General features: G+C 50.9%; 1 long non-coding RNA gene across 4 annotated transcripts in view; it reads right to left on the bottom strand.

Annotated features, from left to right (window-relative positions):
* Positions 1-302: 302 nt before the first annotated feature.
* Positions 303-15,588, bottom strand: part of LOC138986391 (uncharacterized) — a 16,390-nt gene continuing 1,104 nt past the window's right edge. The window contains exons 2-3 of one of the 4 annotated variants that reach the window (XR_011463235.1): positions 13,605-13,746; positions 303-1,849 (exon numbers count right to left, since the gene is read on the bottom strand). This is a non-coding gene — a long non-coding RNA (uncharacterized lncRNA). The other 3 variants (XR_011463236.1, XR_011463237.1, XR_011463238.1) reach the window with 3 other exon arrangements.

The following is a 15,588-nucleotide window of genomic DNA, read 5'->3' as shown; positions in this document are numbered from 1 at the left end:
TTCGCCCAGGTTCCTGCTAATTACGTTCCCTGGGGAGGCAGACAAAGCTCTCTTTTATATTAAACATAAAGAACCCCTTGACTTCTCATTCAGTTCAGTTCAGTCGCTCAGTCGTATCTGACTCTTTGCGACCCCATGAATCGCAGCACGCCAGGCATCCCTGTCCATCACCAACTCCCGGAGTTCACTCAGACTCACGTCCATCGAGTCGGTGATGCCATCCAGCCATCTCATCCTCTGTCGTCCCCTTCTCCTCCTATCCCCAATCCCTCCCAGCATCAGAGTCTTTTCCAATGAGTCAACTCTTCGCATGAGGTGGCCAAAGTATTGGAGTTTCAGCTTTAGCATCATTCCTTCCAAAGAACACCTGGGACCGATCTCCTTCAGAATGGACTGGTTGGATCTCCTTGCAGTCCAAGGGACTCTCAAGAGTCTTCTCCAACACCACAGTTCAAAAGCATCAATTCTTTGGTACTCAGCTTTCTTCACAGTCCAACTCTCCCATCCATACATAATGTCATCCATACATAAAGTCATACATCACTTCCCATTAGCCCCTTGAAAATATCATGGTGATTTCTGTGATATTAAAAATGCAAACTTGGAATACATACTGATAGTCGGGGAGCAGAGAGAGACAGAGAAGAAGGCTTAGCTTACCTGTGGTCAAGATGGCTCGCTATTGATCTCATTGTATTCTTTTTTTTTTTTTTCGATGGCGCTTAGCAGCCCCCTTGCCGAGGCCTTTGCCACCCTTCCCACGACCAGACATGATTGCTGTCGCAATCTGATCTCACTGTATTCTTTAATTCTTCAGATCATACTTTTAACTGAGTGCTAAGACTCAGATTCAGCGGTGGCTTCAGGGGCTTGAAGTGTTTCAGAAAAGTTTTCTCTTACCAGTGAAATATGCAATTGAAATAGGACACCTCTCTACCAAGGGGTAGCTGAAAATCCAAAGAGACCTCAGAGAGCTTCCTTATTCCCTTAACGTAGAATTAAATTTTGACACGGATGCTTCAACTTTGTGGAGGAGCTGGGTAAAAGACCGCACACTCATTTAAGGGCTTTAAAAATGCTCTTCTAAGAAAAATATTGTAGAACACCACTTATATGTGGAATCTGGGCTTCCCTGACGGCTTAAACGGTGAAGAATCCCCCTGCAATGCAGGAGATGTGGGTTCAACCCCTGGGTGGTGAAGATCCCCTGGAGGAGGGCATGGCAACTCACTCCAGTATTCCTGCCTGGAGAATCCCATGGACAGAGGAGCCTGGTGGGCTATTGTCCATGGGATCGCAAAGAGCTAGAATCGAGTGAGCAACTTTTGCTTTCACTTTCCCTTTATATGTGGAATCTAAAAATAAACGATACAAATGAACTTCCTTGCAAAACACAAAGAGACTCACAGACTTAGAGAAAGAAATTAGGGTTACTAGGGGGAAGGGATAGTCAGGGAGTCTGGGATGGACATGGACACACTGCAAGGACCTGCTGTCCAGCGCAGGGAACTCTGCTCAATACTCTGTAATCACCTTATGGTCAGCAGGGGGAAGGATGGGGGAAAGGATAGTCAGGGAGTCTGGCATGGACATGTCCACATAGTCTGCATTGATTGGATTGTCAGGTAGCTCCCAACGAAACCGGAAGGCCCTGGGCCGGGCACCCGGGGAGTCTTCTTCTTTCTTAAAAACCAAATGACACAGGCACTTCTGGGAAGGAGCAGGGCGTGTTCGGAAGGCACAGCTGAGCGCTCCATCGGCTTCCATTCATCTTGCAGATCTGACAATGATTTTTGAGGACTCACCCTGGCCGAGGTGGCTCCCAGCCCTGTCTGCGTGATCCAAGGATCTGAAAAAAGAAAAAAAAAAAAAACAACTCACCAAAGTCAGAGGTCTCCTCCTGCCCTGAAATTCTGATGTGTCCGGGGGTCTTGTACAAGCTTCACTGCTGGCCAGAATCTTCACTTTCTCTGCCCACTGAAGCCGAATGAAAAATACGGAGACAGAGGTTGGAAGAAATGGAAAGGGGGCTTTTATTCTCAGCTGGCAGACAGGGGAACCCAATAAACTCATGCCTCAAGGACTGTTCCCTGACCCTTGATGGGGAGTCTTGTTCAGTCGCTCAGTCGTGTCCAACTCTCTGTGACCCCATGGACTGCAGCACACCAGGCCTCCCTGTCCTTCACCAACTCCCAGAGTTCACTCAGACTCATGTCCATCGAGTCAGTGATGCCATCCAGCCATCTCATCCTCTGTCGTCCCCTTCTCTTCCCGCCTTCAGTCTTTCCCAGCATCAGGGTCTTTTCCAGTGAGACAGTTCTTCGCATCAGGTGGCCAAAGGATTGAAGTTTCAGCTTCAGCATCAGCATCAGGACTGATTTCCTTTAGGACAGATGAGGTGTCTAGGGGCTTATACAAGACAAGGGCTTGCAGTCAGGAGTCGGTGATGAGGAACAAAGGTCTTCATTTCTTCCTCTTTGCGTTCTCGCCAAGACAGTCATAAGCTGGCATCAGTAACCTGCTAATTGACTCCGGCAGTCCGCTGACCCTGCCGCCCTCTTTCTGCTGTATAACTGCAAGGGGAAGGGTGTTTTAAGGGTAAACACCAGATACAGGAAGTACTTAGCACAGAGTCAAAGGAAAACTACATGTGAGGTGTAGGAGCTGCAGACTCAGAGGGCACAAAAGGAAACTTAGTTACAGATGTACAGACTTAGGAGCAGCTAAGTAACAACAGCAACCAAAGAACCCGATACTAGAAATGTCCAGGCCTCCTCAGTTTTCTTTCACTTCTTTGCTCTTAGGAAAGAGAAAAAAAAAAAAAAACTCATTCCTTTTTTTTAAATCTCCTTTTCACTGCAACAGCCTCTGCATTGCAAGCTCAGGGCTGGAATGTGTGAAACTTGGAGACGGAACTCTTGGCTATACTCAGGGCCAAAGCTGACTGGCCTCACGGGACCACCTGCGTGCTCAGTCATGTCGAACTCTTTGTGACCCCACGGACTGCAGCCCGCCAGGCTCCTCTGCGCATGGGATCCTCCAGGCGAGAAGACTGGAGTGGGTTGCCGTTTCCTCCTCCAGGGGATCTTCCCCACCCAGGGATCGAACCCAGGTCTTCTGCATTTGCAGGCAGAGTCTTTACCATCTGAGCCACCGGGGACACCCAAGGAAGGACGAACTATCAGCAAGTCCACTCTAGCCAAGACATTCTATGCAAATCTTTTAATGACAATAGGGTCTTATCTAATTCTGCGAGCATGGGGAAGTTTAGGCTCAAGAAGATGACTGTGAGAAAGACCTCTGCTTTCCTTCAAGGGCAACCGTGTTTTCTTTTCCTTTTCCTGTATTCTTTTAGTTTTTCTGCTTGTAATGAGCAGACTGCTTTTAAGATGGAGAAAAGACCTTTGCACTTTGATGCCTGCAGAAAGGCTGTTAGTAAGGTGACCCCCAGTAGAAGCAGCTTAAGAGCAAAGCCTGGGACTTCCCATGTGGTCAAGTGGAGAAGAAACCGCCTACCACAGCCTGGCGGGGCTTCCCTGGTGGCTCAGGTGGAAAAGAACCTGCCCGCAGTGTGGGAGACCTGGGTTCAATCCCTGCATAGGGAAGACGCCACGGGTCCCCGGGGGCCCGTGCTCTGCAAGAGAAGCCACGGCAAGGAGCAGCCCAAAGACCACGGCTGCAGAGCGGCCCTCACCCACCACAACGCGAGGATGCCTGCTTGCAGCAGCCAAGACCCCGTCCATCCAAAAATAATCTTTTTATAAAAGAGTGCAAGCCCAGGGCACAGGGCGGCGGCAGGCCCGGGGCAAGGAGGGGGATGCCTCGGGGAGCAAGCCTCTGAGGGGGTCACCAGAAGAGGAGAACGGAAGCGTGATGCCTGGGGACACTCCAGGGCTGCTTTGGGGACTGGGACCGCCTGTGAGCTCACTCTGCTCGCCGGGCCCCACCCAAGACCTCATTTCCTCTTTTTCTGCACCCTGAGCTGGTCACAACACACAGCATCCTCTTGAGGGCTTCCCTGGCAGCTCAGCTAGTAAAGAATCTGCCTGCAACGCAGGAGACCTAGGTTCCATCTCTGGGTTAGGAAGACCCCCTGGAGGAGGAAATGGCAACCCACTCCAGTATCCTGGCCTGGAGAATCCCATGTACAGAGGAGCCTGGCGGGCTAGTCCCTGGGGTCACAGAGAGTCAGACACGACCGATCGTCTAACACACGTGCACCCTCTTTGAGCCATGAATCCTGCTTCCTCTTCAATGGTCAATGCAAACCCTCACTTCCCCTCTGGGGAACGGCTTGGATCAACACCTGGGCCTCTGCCGGAGCCCCCAGGAAGCAAACAGAGCCCTTGACAGCTCAACAAGTGCTCGTCACATCAGTTCAGTTCAGCCGCTCAGTCGTGTCCGACTCTTTGCGACCCCATGGACGGCAGCACGCCAGGCCTCCCTGTCCATCACCAACTCCCGGAGCTTGCTCAAACTTGTGTCCGTCAAGTCAGTGATGCCATCCAACCATCTCATCCTCTGTCGTCCCCTTCTTCTCCTGCCCTCAATCTTTCCCAGCATCAGGGTCTTTTCAAATGAGTCAGCTCTTTGCATCAGGTGGCCAAAATACTGAAGTTTCACCTTCAGCATCAGTCCTTCCAACGAATATTCAGGACTGATTTCCTTTAAGGTGGACGGGTTGGATCTCCTTGCAGTCCAAGGGACTCTCAAGAGTCTTCAACACAACAGTTCAAAAGCATCCATTCTTTGGCATTCAGCTTTCAGTTGCTCCTTAGAAGAAAAGCTATGACCAAGCTAGACAGCATATTAAAAAGCAGAGACATCACTTAGCCGACAAAGGTCCTTCTAGTCAAAGCTCTGGTTTTTCCAGGAGTCATGTATGGATGTGAGAGTTGGACTGTAGAGAAAGCTCACCACACAGAGATGCCTTATATTCTTTTGAAGATTTGGTCCTCTGCTGTCTCTTCCACGGGATTCGAAGTCCCCGCTGTGTCCAGAAAAAAATCTAGTCCTGATGTAAAGCAGCCCTGGGCACTGAGCCCAGCGGTCTCTTATGTGGGGTGACCTTCCCCAGATCTGTGAACGGATCTACTCAGTTCTACCTCCCTTCCCTTTATCAACCAGCAGCTTGTGGGGTCCCCCTCCTCTGTGTCCCGTCGGCGTCCACTAGGGCAGCCTGAGTCTCCTTGGGAGCCCCTTCCTGCCCGCGGCCCCGCTCTGCCTCTTTGGTTGACACTGAAAAACTCCGGAAAGGGCTCAGGTTCCTCTGTCAGGGCTGTGTGGGGAGCGCCCCCCCACACACACAGTTTAAAAGGTCCTTGAAGAATCAGAGATGGAACTGTTATCCGCTCGGTCATCTCTGACTCTCTGCGACCCCGAGGACTGCAGCCCGCCAGGCTCCTCTGTCCATGAGATTCTCCAGACAAGAATACAGGAGTGGGTTGCCATTTCCTCCTCCAGGGGATCTTCCCAACCCAGGGATCGAACCCAGGTCTCCCACATTGCAGGCAGATTCTTTAGCAGCTGAGCCACCAGGAAGCCCAACAATACTGGAATGGATAGCCTTTCCCTTTTCCAGCAGATCTTCCCAACCCAGGAATGGAACCCAGGTCTCCCACACTGCAGACAGATTCTTAACCAGCTGAGCCACCAGGGGAGCCGAACCACCACGCAAATGCCTCCCGGGTCATCGCCCATTGCATTCTCTTCTTCCTGCCAGTGAGTCACCCCTGCCGGCTGCAACCACTTCCTGAGACACAGATCCTCGCCTTGCTGATGAGGCGCTGTCTCCTGCGTGGGGTTTCCCCCTCCCACCCTGCCGGGCTCAGCCTACGGCATGACATTTTTGCACGAGTCACTCAAATTCCTGGGCCTTTACATTCCTGTCTGCAAACACACACTTGTACATTCCCTTCCAAACCCCAACCCAGCCACCGGGCACACGACTTCTCGACCTTTGATTGCCGAAGTGGGGTGGGTGTGGTGGTGGGGAGCTGGTTGTCTATGCTGCCCTCAGGATGCCCACAGACATGCCCTAACTGTCCCTGAAAAAGAATTCAAAGAGTTTGGTGTCTCCTAGAAGCTGAGCATTTGGAGCCGTGCCCACTGAGTTTGCCCAGTGGCTGGCAGGGCAGCTGAATGGGCCACCGACGCCAGGAGGCTCTGGGAGAGTTGAAAGGGGACGGGCTGGGATGGCATTGCCCCTGCCCCGGGAAACTGCATTTTCATGCCCTAGTTCTGGAGTGTCGAAGCTCTTTTTTCCATCATCCAGTGGACACAGGGGTGTGTTGGCCTCTAGTCTGTCCCCAGGGTATCACCCCACCATGAACAAAGAGAGACAGTCCACAGGCCAGGGGACCCACTTTTTCAGAAAAGCGTGTGTATTCTCTTTTTCCCCATGGTGCCCGTTAACTTAGAGACACAAGCCACAGAACACAGCACTATTGAGTTTGCTTGTAGATAGGTCAGCAGTTATAATCACAGACTGTTTGCTCCTTGGAAGGAAAGCTATGACCAGGATAGCAGATTCAAAAGCAGAGACATCACTTTGCCGACCAAGGTCTGTAGACTCAAAGATACCCTTTTTCCAGTGCTCACATATGGATGTGAGAGTTGGACCATAAAGAAGTCATGCTTTTGAATGATGAGAGACTTTTGAACTGGAGAAGACTCTTGAGAGTCCCTTGGCTTGCAAGGACATCCAACCAGTCCATCCTAAAGGAGATCAGTCCTGAATATTCATTGGAAGGACTGTTGCTGAAGCTGAAACTCCAATACTTTGGCCACCTGATGGGAAGAGCCGACTCACTGGAAAAGATCCTGATGCTGGGAAAGATGGAAGGCAGGAGGAGAAGGGGATGACAGAGGATGAGATGGTTGGATGGCATCAGCGACTCAATGGACATGATTTTGGGTGGACTCCAGGAGTTGGTGATGGACAGGGAGGCCTGGTGTGCTGTGGTCCATGGGGTTGCAAAGAGTCGGACACGACTGAGTGACTGAACAACAACATCTCATCTATTTGGGAAACCTGTAGCTACAGATACATGTCTCTGTGGTGGGCAGAGACTTAAAAGACGGTATGATAGAGAGAGACAGAACTGCTACAGAGGGCGGAACACACATATTATTTTTCATCTCCGGGGCGTGTGTTGTGTTTTTTCAAAATATCCATGGCAATGACAAGTAGCTTTCACAATATGAATGTGCTACCCGATCTAAGCTGTTTGAGTGCCATCCCCTCACTTTACAGAACTTGCTGCAGTGCCGGAAATCTTAACTGATCTTCAAGACTTTGTTCTTTGCGGTTACAGAAAAGCCAGATTTAGGGCCGCAGGAAGTCTCCATGGAGAAGGCGAAAACAAAACAGCTCAAACCAGAGGACTCAGCAGTCAGTCTCGCTGCTGAGCCACGCGCAGATACTGGGTGTCTGCCAGGGTGGGGGTGGTGGGGAGGCCGCTGGGCGTGTCCTTTTTTACCTTCTTTTTTGTTTGTTTGTCTCTCTGCTGCTTTTGTAAGCTTTGTTTTGCTTTCCACTTGGTTCTGAAGCAAACAAAGCCCTGCACTATAATCTCCATTTGTCCCGACCCTAAGAGAAGGGTGTTCCTCTTAGAGCAATCAATATGTTATTTTCATGCCAGGATCGGAGTGATGAAACTAGCATTTTCCCCTGAGGCACGCTGACTTAATTTACAGTTTTAAACTTTCCTTAAAAAAATATTTATAGTCTATTGGAGTGTAGTTGATTGACAATGCTGTTAGTTTCTGCTGTACAGAAAAGTGACTCAGTTATAGGTACACATGAATCTTTTTTTTTTTTTAAGATTCTTTTACCATGTAGCTTATTACAGATCATTGACTCGACGTGCCTGTGATATACAGTAGCTCCTTGCGTACGTGCTCAGTCGCTTCAGCTGTGTCCGACTCTCTGTGACCCCATGGACTGTAGACGGCAGGCTCCTCTGTCCAGGGGATTCTCCAGGCAAGAATACTGGAGTGGGTTGACATGCCCTTCTCCAGGGGATCTTCCCAACCCAGGGATCAAACCCGAGTCTCTTACGTCTCCTCAGTTGGCAGGCGGGTTCTTTATTGCTCGTACCACCTGGAAAGCCCACATTAGGTCCTTGTTGATTATTTTCTATATATAGTGAAGGATGGGCTTCCCTGGTGGCTCAGCTGGTAAAGAATGCACCTGCAACGCAGGAGACTTGGGTTCTATCCTTGGGTTGGGAAGATCCCTTGGAGGAGGGAAAGGCTACCCACTCCAGTGTTCTGGTCTGGAGAATTCCATGGACTGTATAGTCGACGGGGTCGCAGAGAGTCGGACACAACTGAGCGACTTTCAACTTTCACACCTTCCCTGGTGGCTCAGACGGTAAAGACTCTGCCTGCAATGAGGGAGACCCGGGTTCCATCCCAGAGTCAGGAAGATCCCCTGGAGAAGGGAACGGCACTCTAGAATTCTTGCCTGAAGAATCCCACGGACAGAGGAGCCTGGCGGGCTACAGTCCATGGGGCCGCAAAGAGCCGGACACGACTGAGCAACTGAACAGCCGCGACAGCAGAAGCCCGCAGGATCCTGTAAAGTAATTAGACTCCAATTAAAACTAAAATTGAAAAAAAAAAAATATCGTACCTAACCCCGTTTGAGATGTCAATAAATATGTACAACAAAAACATCAGGGTTCTCCAAGCGAGGAAGACAGGGGGTGTGTGGGGTCAGACACCCCCCAGAAGCAGACACTGAGGCTCGATCTCCAGGGAGGACTACGTGTGGGGTCAGGACCTGCCGGTGGGGACTTCTGGGTGATGAGTCACTCCTGGGGAGGTCAGCAGACATGGCCACGGCCGCCAAGGTGACGGCAGTTCACAGGGCGTTCAGGCCCGTCCAGCTGACTGCCCAGAAGGATGCAGTGTTCCAGCAACGCCAGCCTCTGGGAGCAGTCGCCAGGGTCTCCCAAGTGAGGCACCCAGACGCCGGAGCTGGAAAATGCGGAAGGGAGCCCAGGAGAGCTGCAGGAGCCAAGCTGATGGTCGGCCGGGTCCTACAAGACAGTCCCCCTAACTCCTGATCTCAGAGCAAGTCCCAGCGGACGCCGGGGCTTCCGACTGAGCAGCTACTGGGTCTGAGGTTCCCGAGACCCCTCCTTGCTGTTGAGTTCAGTCACTCGGTCGTGTCCGACTCTTTGTGACCCTGTGGACTTTGGCCCTCCAGGCTCCTCTGTCCTGGGGATTCTCCAGGTGAGAAAGCTGCAGTGGGTTGCCACACCCTTCTCCACATTTGCCCTCACTGTGGATAAACTAAATCTTGAAGTCCCCCAGCCCCGTCCTCCCAAGTCCTTGACTTGGCTGGTGGTTTTTTTTTTTCCCTTGAAGGTGTCACTGCCCAGGGACGTCCTGATCAGAGCAGGCAGACTAGCTCCAGACGATGAAGGACTCGTGATTTTGACGTGACTGGTGACTCCAAATGTCTTCCAGATGCTGAACGATCCATGTTTGTTTCGTGTGTGTGTGTTTTTTTTTAATCTAATCCATCCCTTGGAAAATGAAAAAGTCTACAGCTGTCGTTCTCACTTTTGTGGGATTCGCTTTCTTAAGTCATCAGTTGGTTGCAACTTGGGGACCCTTCAAAGATGTGTGGGAGCCTCCTGATTGTTCTCAGGCCAGGGGATGTTGAGTTGGGAAAGGGAATTTCAGGACAAATACGGAGAGAGATCTCCATGTGTGACTATTAAGGAACGCTTCCCAGCCAGCTGTCTGCTGCAGACATTGACAGATTAGGTTCTCTTTGTCTCGGGAAACAAAGAACCTATTTTATACACTTTATTTTTCTAGTTTTTAACGTTTCTCTTCTATTAATGCTGTTTTATTCTATTTATTCTATTCTATTCTGTTGTTCTACTAATGCTGTACTTTATTTCGTTTTATTTAATTCTATTCTATTGTTGTTTAGTCACTAAGTCGTGTCCGACTCTCTGGGACCCCGTGGACTGTAGCCCACCAGGCTCCTCCGTCCATGGGATTCTCCAGACAACAATACTGGAGTGGGTTGCCATTTCCTCCTCCAGGGGATCTTCCCGACCTACGGATGGAACCCAGGCCTCCTGCATTTGCAGGCAGATTCTTTGCCTACTCAGCTATGAGGGAAGCCTGTAATATGTTTACATCCTGTTCAAAAATAATACAGTGCAGAAAATTTAGAAAACAGATACTAAAACCTTTCTCAGCATATACTAACTAATCAAGGAAAGGTTTCATTTGCCTTCGCTATTTTCTCTCCGTCCTCTCGGGAGAGTTTCTGTAGAATATGCATTGGCTTAGGCTGTGCCTTTAGGGATTTACGAGTATTTGCAAACCATTAAACGATCTTCTGAGAAGCTTTCAAACGGCTGCAGTTTCCAAGTATAGACTGATTTCCTGCAGTTCCGATAGCTGCTTTGTGTGTGTGTGTGTCTGTTTTTATCTTTTTACTATTCTGCTGTTGTGAAGAATACTCTCGATAGATGGAGGTTGTCATGGAGTGAATGAGTGTGTGTCTTTCCCAGAATTCACATATGAAAGCCCTGATTCCAAAGGTGACCGTATTAGGAGGTGTAGTTAGACGAGGAGGCGGGGTTAGACGAGGAGGCGGGGTTAGATGAGGAGGCGGGGTTAGACGAGGAGGCGGGGTTAGACGAGGAGGCGGGGTTTAAGGAGATTATAGGCCGGTCCCCGGGATAGGATTAATGTCCTTATAAGAGGAAGAGTGACCTTTGAGAGTGTGGATCACAATAAACTATGGAAAATTCTGAAAGAGATGGGAATACCAGGCCACCTGACCCGCCTGTTGAGAAACCTGCATGCAGGTCAGGAAGTAACAGAACGGACATGGAACAACAGACTGGTTCCAAATAGGAAAAGGAGCACGTCAAGACTGTATATTGTCACCCTGCTTATTTAACTTCTATGCAGAGTACATCATGAGAAACGCTGGACTGCAGGAAGCACAAGCTGGAATCAAGATTGCCAGAAGAAATATCAATAACCTCAGAAATGCAGATGACACCACCCTTATGGCAGAAAATGAAGAACTAAAGAGCCTCTTGAAAGTGAAAGAGGAGAGTGAAAAAGCTGGCTTAAAGCTCAACATTCAGAAAACTAAGATTATGGCATCCGGTGGCTGACTTCATTTACTTGGGCTCCAAAATCACTGCAGATGGTGACTGCAGCCAAGAAATTAAGAGACGCTTACTCCTTGGGAGAAAAGTTATGACCAACCTAGACAGCATATTAAAAAGCAGAGACGTTAATTTGCCAACAAAGGTCTGCCTAGTCAAGGCTATGGTTTTTCCAGTAGCCATGTATGGATGTGAGAGTTGGACTATAAAGAAAGCTGAGCGCCAAAGAATTGATGCTTTGGGACTGTGGTGTTTGGGAAGACTCTTGAGAGTCCCTTGGACTGCAAGGAGATGCAACCAGTCCATTTTAAAGGAGATCAGTCCTGGATGTTCATTGGAAGGACTGATGTTGAAGCTGAAACTCCAATCCTTTGTCCACCTGATGCAAAGAGCTGCCTCATTTGAAAAGACCCTGATGCTGGGAAAGATTGAAGGCGGGAGAAGGGGACAACAGAGGATGAGATGGTTGGATGGCAACACCGACTCGATGGATGTGAGGTTTAGTGAACTCCGGGAGTTGGTGATGGACAGGGAGGCCTGGCGTGCTGCAGTCCACGGGGTCACACAGAGTCGGGCACGACTGAGCAACTGAACTGAACTGAATTGAAGAGACACCAGAGCTGTGTCTCCAACAGGTGAGGTCACAGAAGGAAGGTGGTCACCCACAAGCCAGGAAGCTGGCCCCACCGGACACAGAATCTGCCCACTGCGAGATCTCAGACTTCCAGCCTCCAGGGCTGTGGGAATAAGCGTCTGTTGTTTAACCTGTGTGCACACGTGTGTTTTACAGTTTATATATATATATATGGGCTTCCCAGGCGGCGCTAGTGGTAAAGAACCCGCCTGCCAAAGGAAGAGACAAAAGAGACCCAGGTTTCATCCCTGGGTTGCAAAGATCCCCTGGAGGAGGGCATGGCAACCGACTCCAGTGTTCTTGCCTGGAGAATCCCATGGACAGAGGAGCCTGGTGGGTTACAGTCCATGGGGTTGCAAAAAGTCGGACACGACTGAAGTCACTTAACATGCAAACATATACACAAAGGTCTGGCTGGGACGGCCGATTACAAATGGACCAAAGTCAGATGAACTAGCCGTTAAAAAACTGAAGAAATAGATTAGGTCCCAGAATAAGACTAGGAGACACCGAGGGTAACAGTAAAATGTAGAATTGCCTTTTGTATCCATCAAAAATGGTCCAACCTTGGTCACGTCCTGTGGTTCGACCGGTATGTATATATCGAAGCTGTTACTGGAGTAGCTTCATTTGCTTGACACCCAGCAAGCAGTCAGTCCTAAAGGAAATCAACCCTGAATACTCACCGGAAGGACTGAAACTGAAGAGCCAATACTTTGGGCACCTGATGCAAAGAGCCGACTCATTGGAAAAAAAAAAACCCAGATGCTGGGAAAGACTGAAGGCGGGAGGAGAAGGGGATGACAGAGGATGAGATGGCTGGATGGCATCACTGACTCAGTGGACATGAATTGGAAGCAAACTCCGGGAGAAAGTCAAGGACCGATGACCCTCACAGGCTATAGTCCATGAGGTCACAAAGAACTGAACACGACTTAGATCCTGAACACGATCAGCAAAAGCAAACACCGCAGTGCTGAGATCTGCAGCAGAGAAAGAGATTATTCACAGGAGTTGGATGATAAAGACAGCTGAGCAATGAAGAATTGATGCTTTTGAACTGTGGTGTTGGAGAAGCCTCTTGAGAGTCCCTTGGACTGCAAGGAGTTCCAACCAGTCCGTCCTAAAGGAGATCAGTCCTGAATATTCATTGGAAGGACTGTTGCTGAAGCTGAAGCTTCAAGCAATACATGTAGTCAAAGACTTAGCAACTGAAGGACAGCGTTAGCTGAATGCATTGACCTGATGAGACCCGTTGCTCGCCTGTTCCCAAATGTGCTTGGTCCCACTCCCGGTCTGGCTAATGAACTTCACTCCAGTTCCGTGGTGTTTGGATACAAGTCAGGAAGATTTTTCAACTAACTTAATTTTCATTCTGGAAGTTAGGGCCTCTTGGAGCCAAAGCATCTGCATGATGTTATGGAAATTTTTTTGTTTGGAACCAAGGAAAGCAGCACTGGAAAAAGAAAAGCAAAGTCATCATAATGAATCAGAGAAGTCTTCAGAATGTCTCTCTGGAGAGACATAAAGAAAAAAAAAACTCCAAGCCTGCCATCCAAAGAGCAATGCTGCCAAAGACGATGGCTGAGGATGGGGACTCAGTCGCTCAGTGATCAAATGTGCCCAGCTTCCAGAAGCTTCCAAAAAGAGAAACATGTCAGCCATGGTGCAGTGCAGTTGTCAGAGGTTGGAGATTTGCCAGGTAGGGTGTTTCTTTTGAAGGTACATGGGATGAAGTGGAAAGTTCCCAGGGAAGGGTCTTTGGAATTTGGCAGGAAGCCCATGGTTTCTTCACTGAGAGTCTGACTTACCTCAAGGTGCCAAAATGGCTGCAGCAGCTCCAGCATCCGTTTCCTCCCTAAGAAGGGTCCCAGAAGTCCTCTTATTTACAACTGCCCAAGGTGCACACCCTCTACTGGCCTCAAGACTGCGATAACTGGCAGAGTGAAAAGCCTGAAAAGTGAGAGGCGGAAAAAGATGCAGAGAGAAGTTTGCAAGGAGGTGCGGGTCTCTCTGGCCTTCCCAGGTGGCTCAGTGGTAAAGAACTCGCCTGCCAACGTAGGAGAGGCAGGTTCGATGCCTGGGTCGGGAAGATGCCCTGGAGAAGGGCATGGCAACCCACTCCAGTATTCTTGCCTGGAGAGTCCCATGAACAGAGAAGTCTGGTGGGCTGAAGGGACTTAACAGCAGCAGCAGTCCCTGGGGTCGCAGTCAGACAAGACTGAAGGGACTTAGCATGCATGCATTGCAGGAGAGGGGAGGCGGGGGGCGGGGGTGGGGGGAGCAGTCAATCCACAAAAGTAACACTTTCACAGGCCGTTTTTCTGTTTTTCTGTCCCCTCCCCACCCCCAACATGATTATATTATGTTACTTGCAATCTTGTGTGTGTTGGAGTTTCCATTGGCCAAGAAAAAAGAACCACCGTTCTCCACCCCTTGGAAGTGTTTGTCTAGCTGTCGAGGAGCCCTGGGGTGTGTGTGGGTCACTGCATCTCTCCAGCCAGGTGTGTGTCCCACCCAGGGGAACACATGTCCGCTGTGTGTACTGCGGGCAAAAGGTAGCAGCAGGCAGCGGTGTGCGTGCGTGTGTGTGTGTGTGTGTGTGTGTGTGTGTGTGTGTGTGTGTGTAGGGTGGGGTGGAATGGGAGGAGGGTTCTGAGTCATCCTGAGTGGAAAGGCGTGTGATGGGGATGGTCTGAGCCGGGGGGCAGGGTGGAATGATGGAACTGTGACTCAGGGCTATTTCTCGGTCTAACCCGCTGTTCCAGGGCCCTGAAGGCAGGCAGAGAGCATTTTAAGCTCAGAGCTTCACTTCCCCGGGTGATGCCAGTGGTAAAGAACCTACCAATGCAGGAGACGTGGGTTCGATCCCTGGGTCGGGAAGATTCCCCTGGAGGAGGGCATGGCCACCCACTCCAGTATCCTTGCCAGGAGCATCCCATGGGCAGGGGAGCCTGGCGGGCCACAGTCCATGGGGTGGCAGAGAGTCGGACACGACTGAAGCTTCTTAGCACCCACCTAAGCCTGGGACAGGGCCAAAGGGCCACGCTGCGGCTGTGGCTGGCGACTGTCCCCAGAAAGGTCGCTCCCCACCCCCAACCTGGGCGCCAGCCAGCTGCCTCGAATGGGTAAGAAGTCGCGGTGGCCTGCACCTCCCCATTCCTGCCTTTGGGGAGAAGATGTTTAGGAGTGCAAAGAACCTGCAAAGGAGGTTCTTGGCCAGTCCGGGAAGTAAGCATCAAGTCGTGTCCGACTCTTTGTGACCCCATGGGCTGTAGCCCCACCAGGCTCCTCTGTCCATGGGATTCTCCAGGCAAAAACACTGGAGTGGGTTGCCATGCCCTCCTCCAAGGGATCTTCCCGACCCAGGGATCGAACCCACGTCTCCTGCAGAGGTAGGCGGGTTCTTTACCGCTAAGGCCACCTGGGAAGCCCCAGGGGCCTCGCCCTGCGCCCTTAAAAGCCTCACCCACGCTCTGCAGTGTGCTGGTCCAGGCTGGACTCGGGCCCGCGGGCTGCGGCGTCCAAGGCAGAGAGGAGCACAATTAACAGAGAAGGGGAGGAGAATGGAGTCTGTCTAGGGGTTCCCAGGAAGAGAGGAGTGGAAGCGGGGCGGGGAGACGCGGCCCGAGCCGGAGAGGGTTGGGTTCCAGCCCGCGCGCCCCTCCCCGGCGGCTCGCTCCCCGGGGGCCCAGGGTTTGGGGTGGCGCCCGCGGGCGGGGAGAGTTCAGGCCGGGGCGGGGCGATCGCGCTGCACCCCACCCGGGTTCCGCCCGCCTGCCCGCCCCGCCCCGG

Source organism: Bos mutus, chromosome X (assembly GCF_027580195.1).
Source record: "Bos mutus isolate GX-2022 chromosome X, NWIPB_WYAK_1.1, whole genome shotgun sequence".
NCBI lineage: Eukaryota > Metazoa > Chordata > Mammalia > Artiodactyla > Bovidae > Bos > Bos mutus.
Note: the sequence above shows the minus strand (reverse complement) of the source record. Positions and strands in the feature narration are given on the sequence as shown.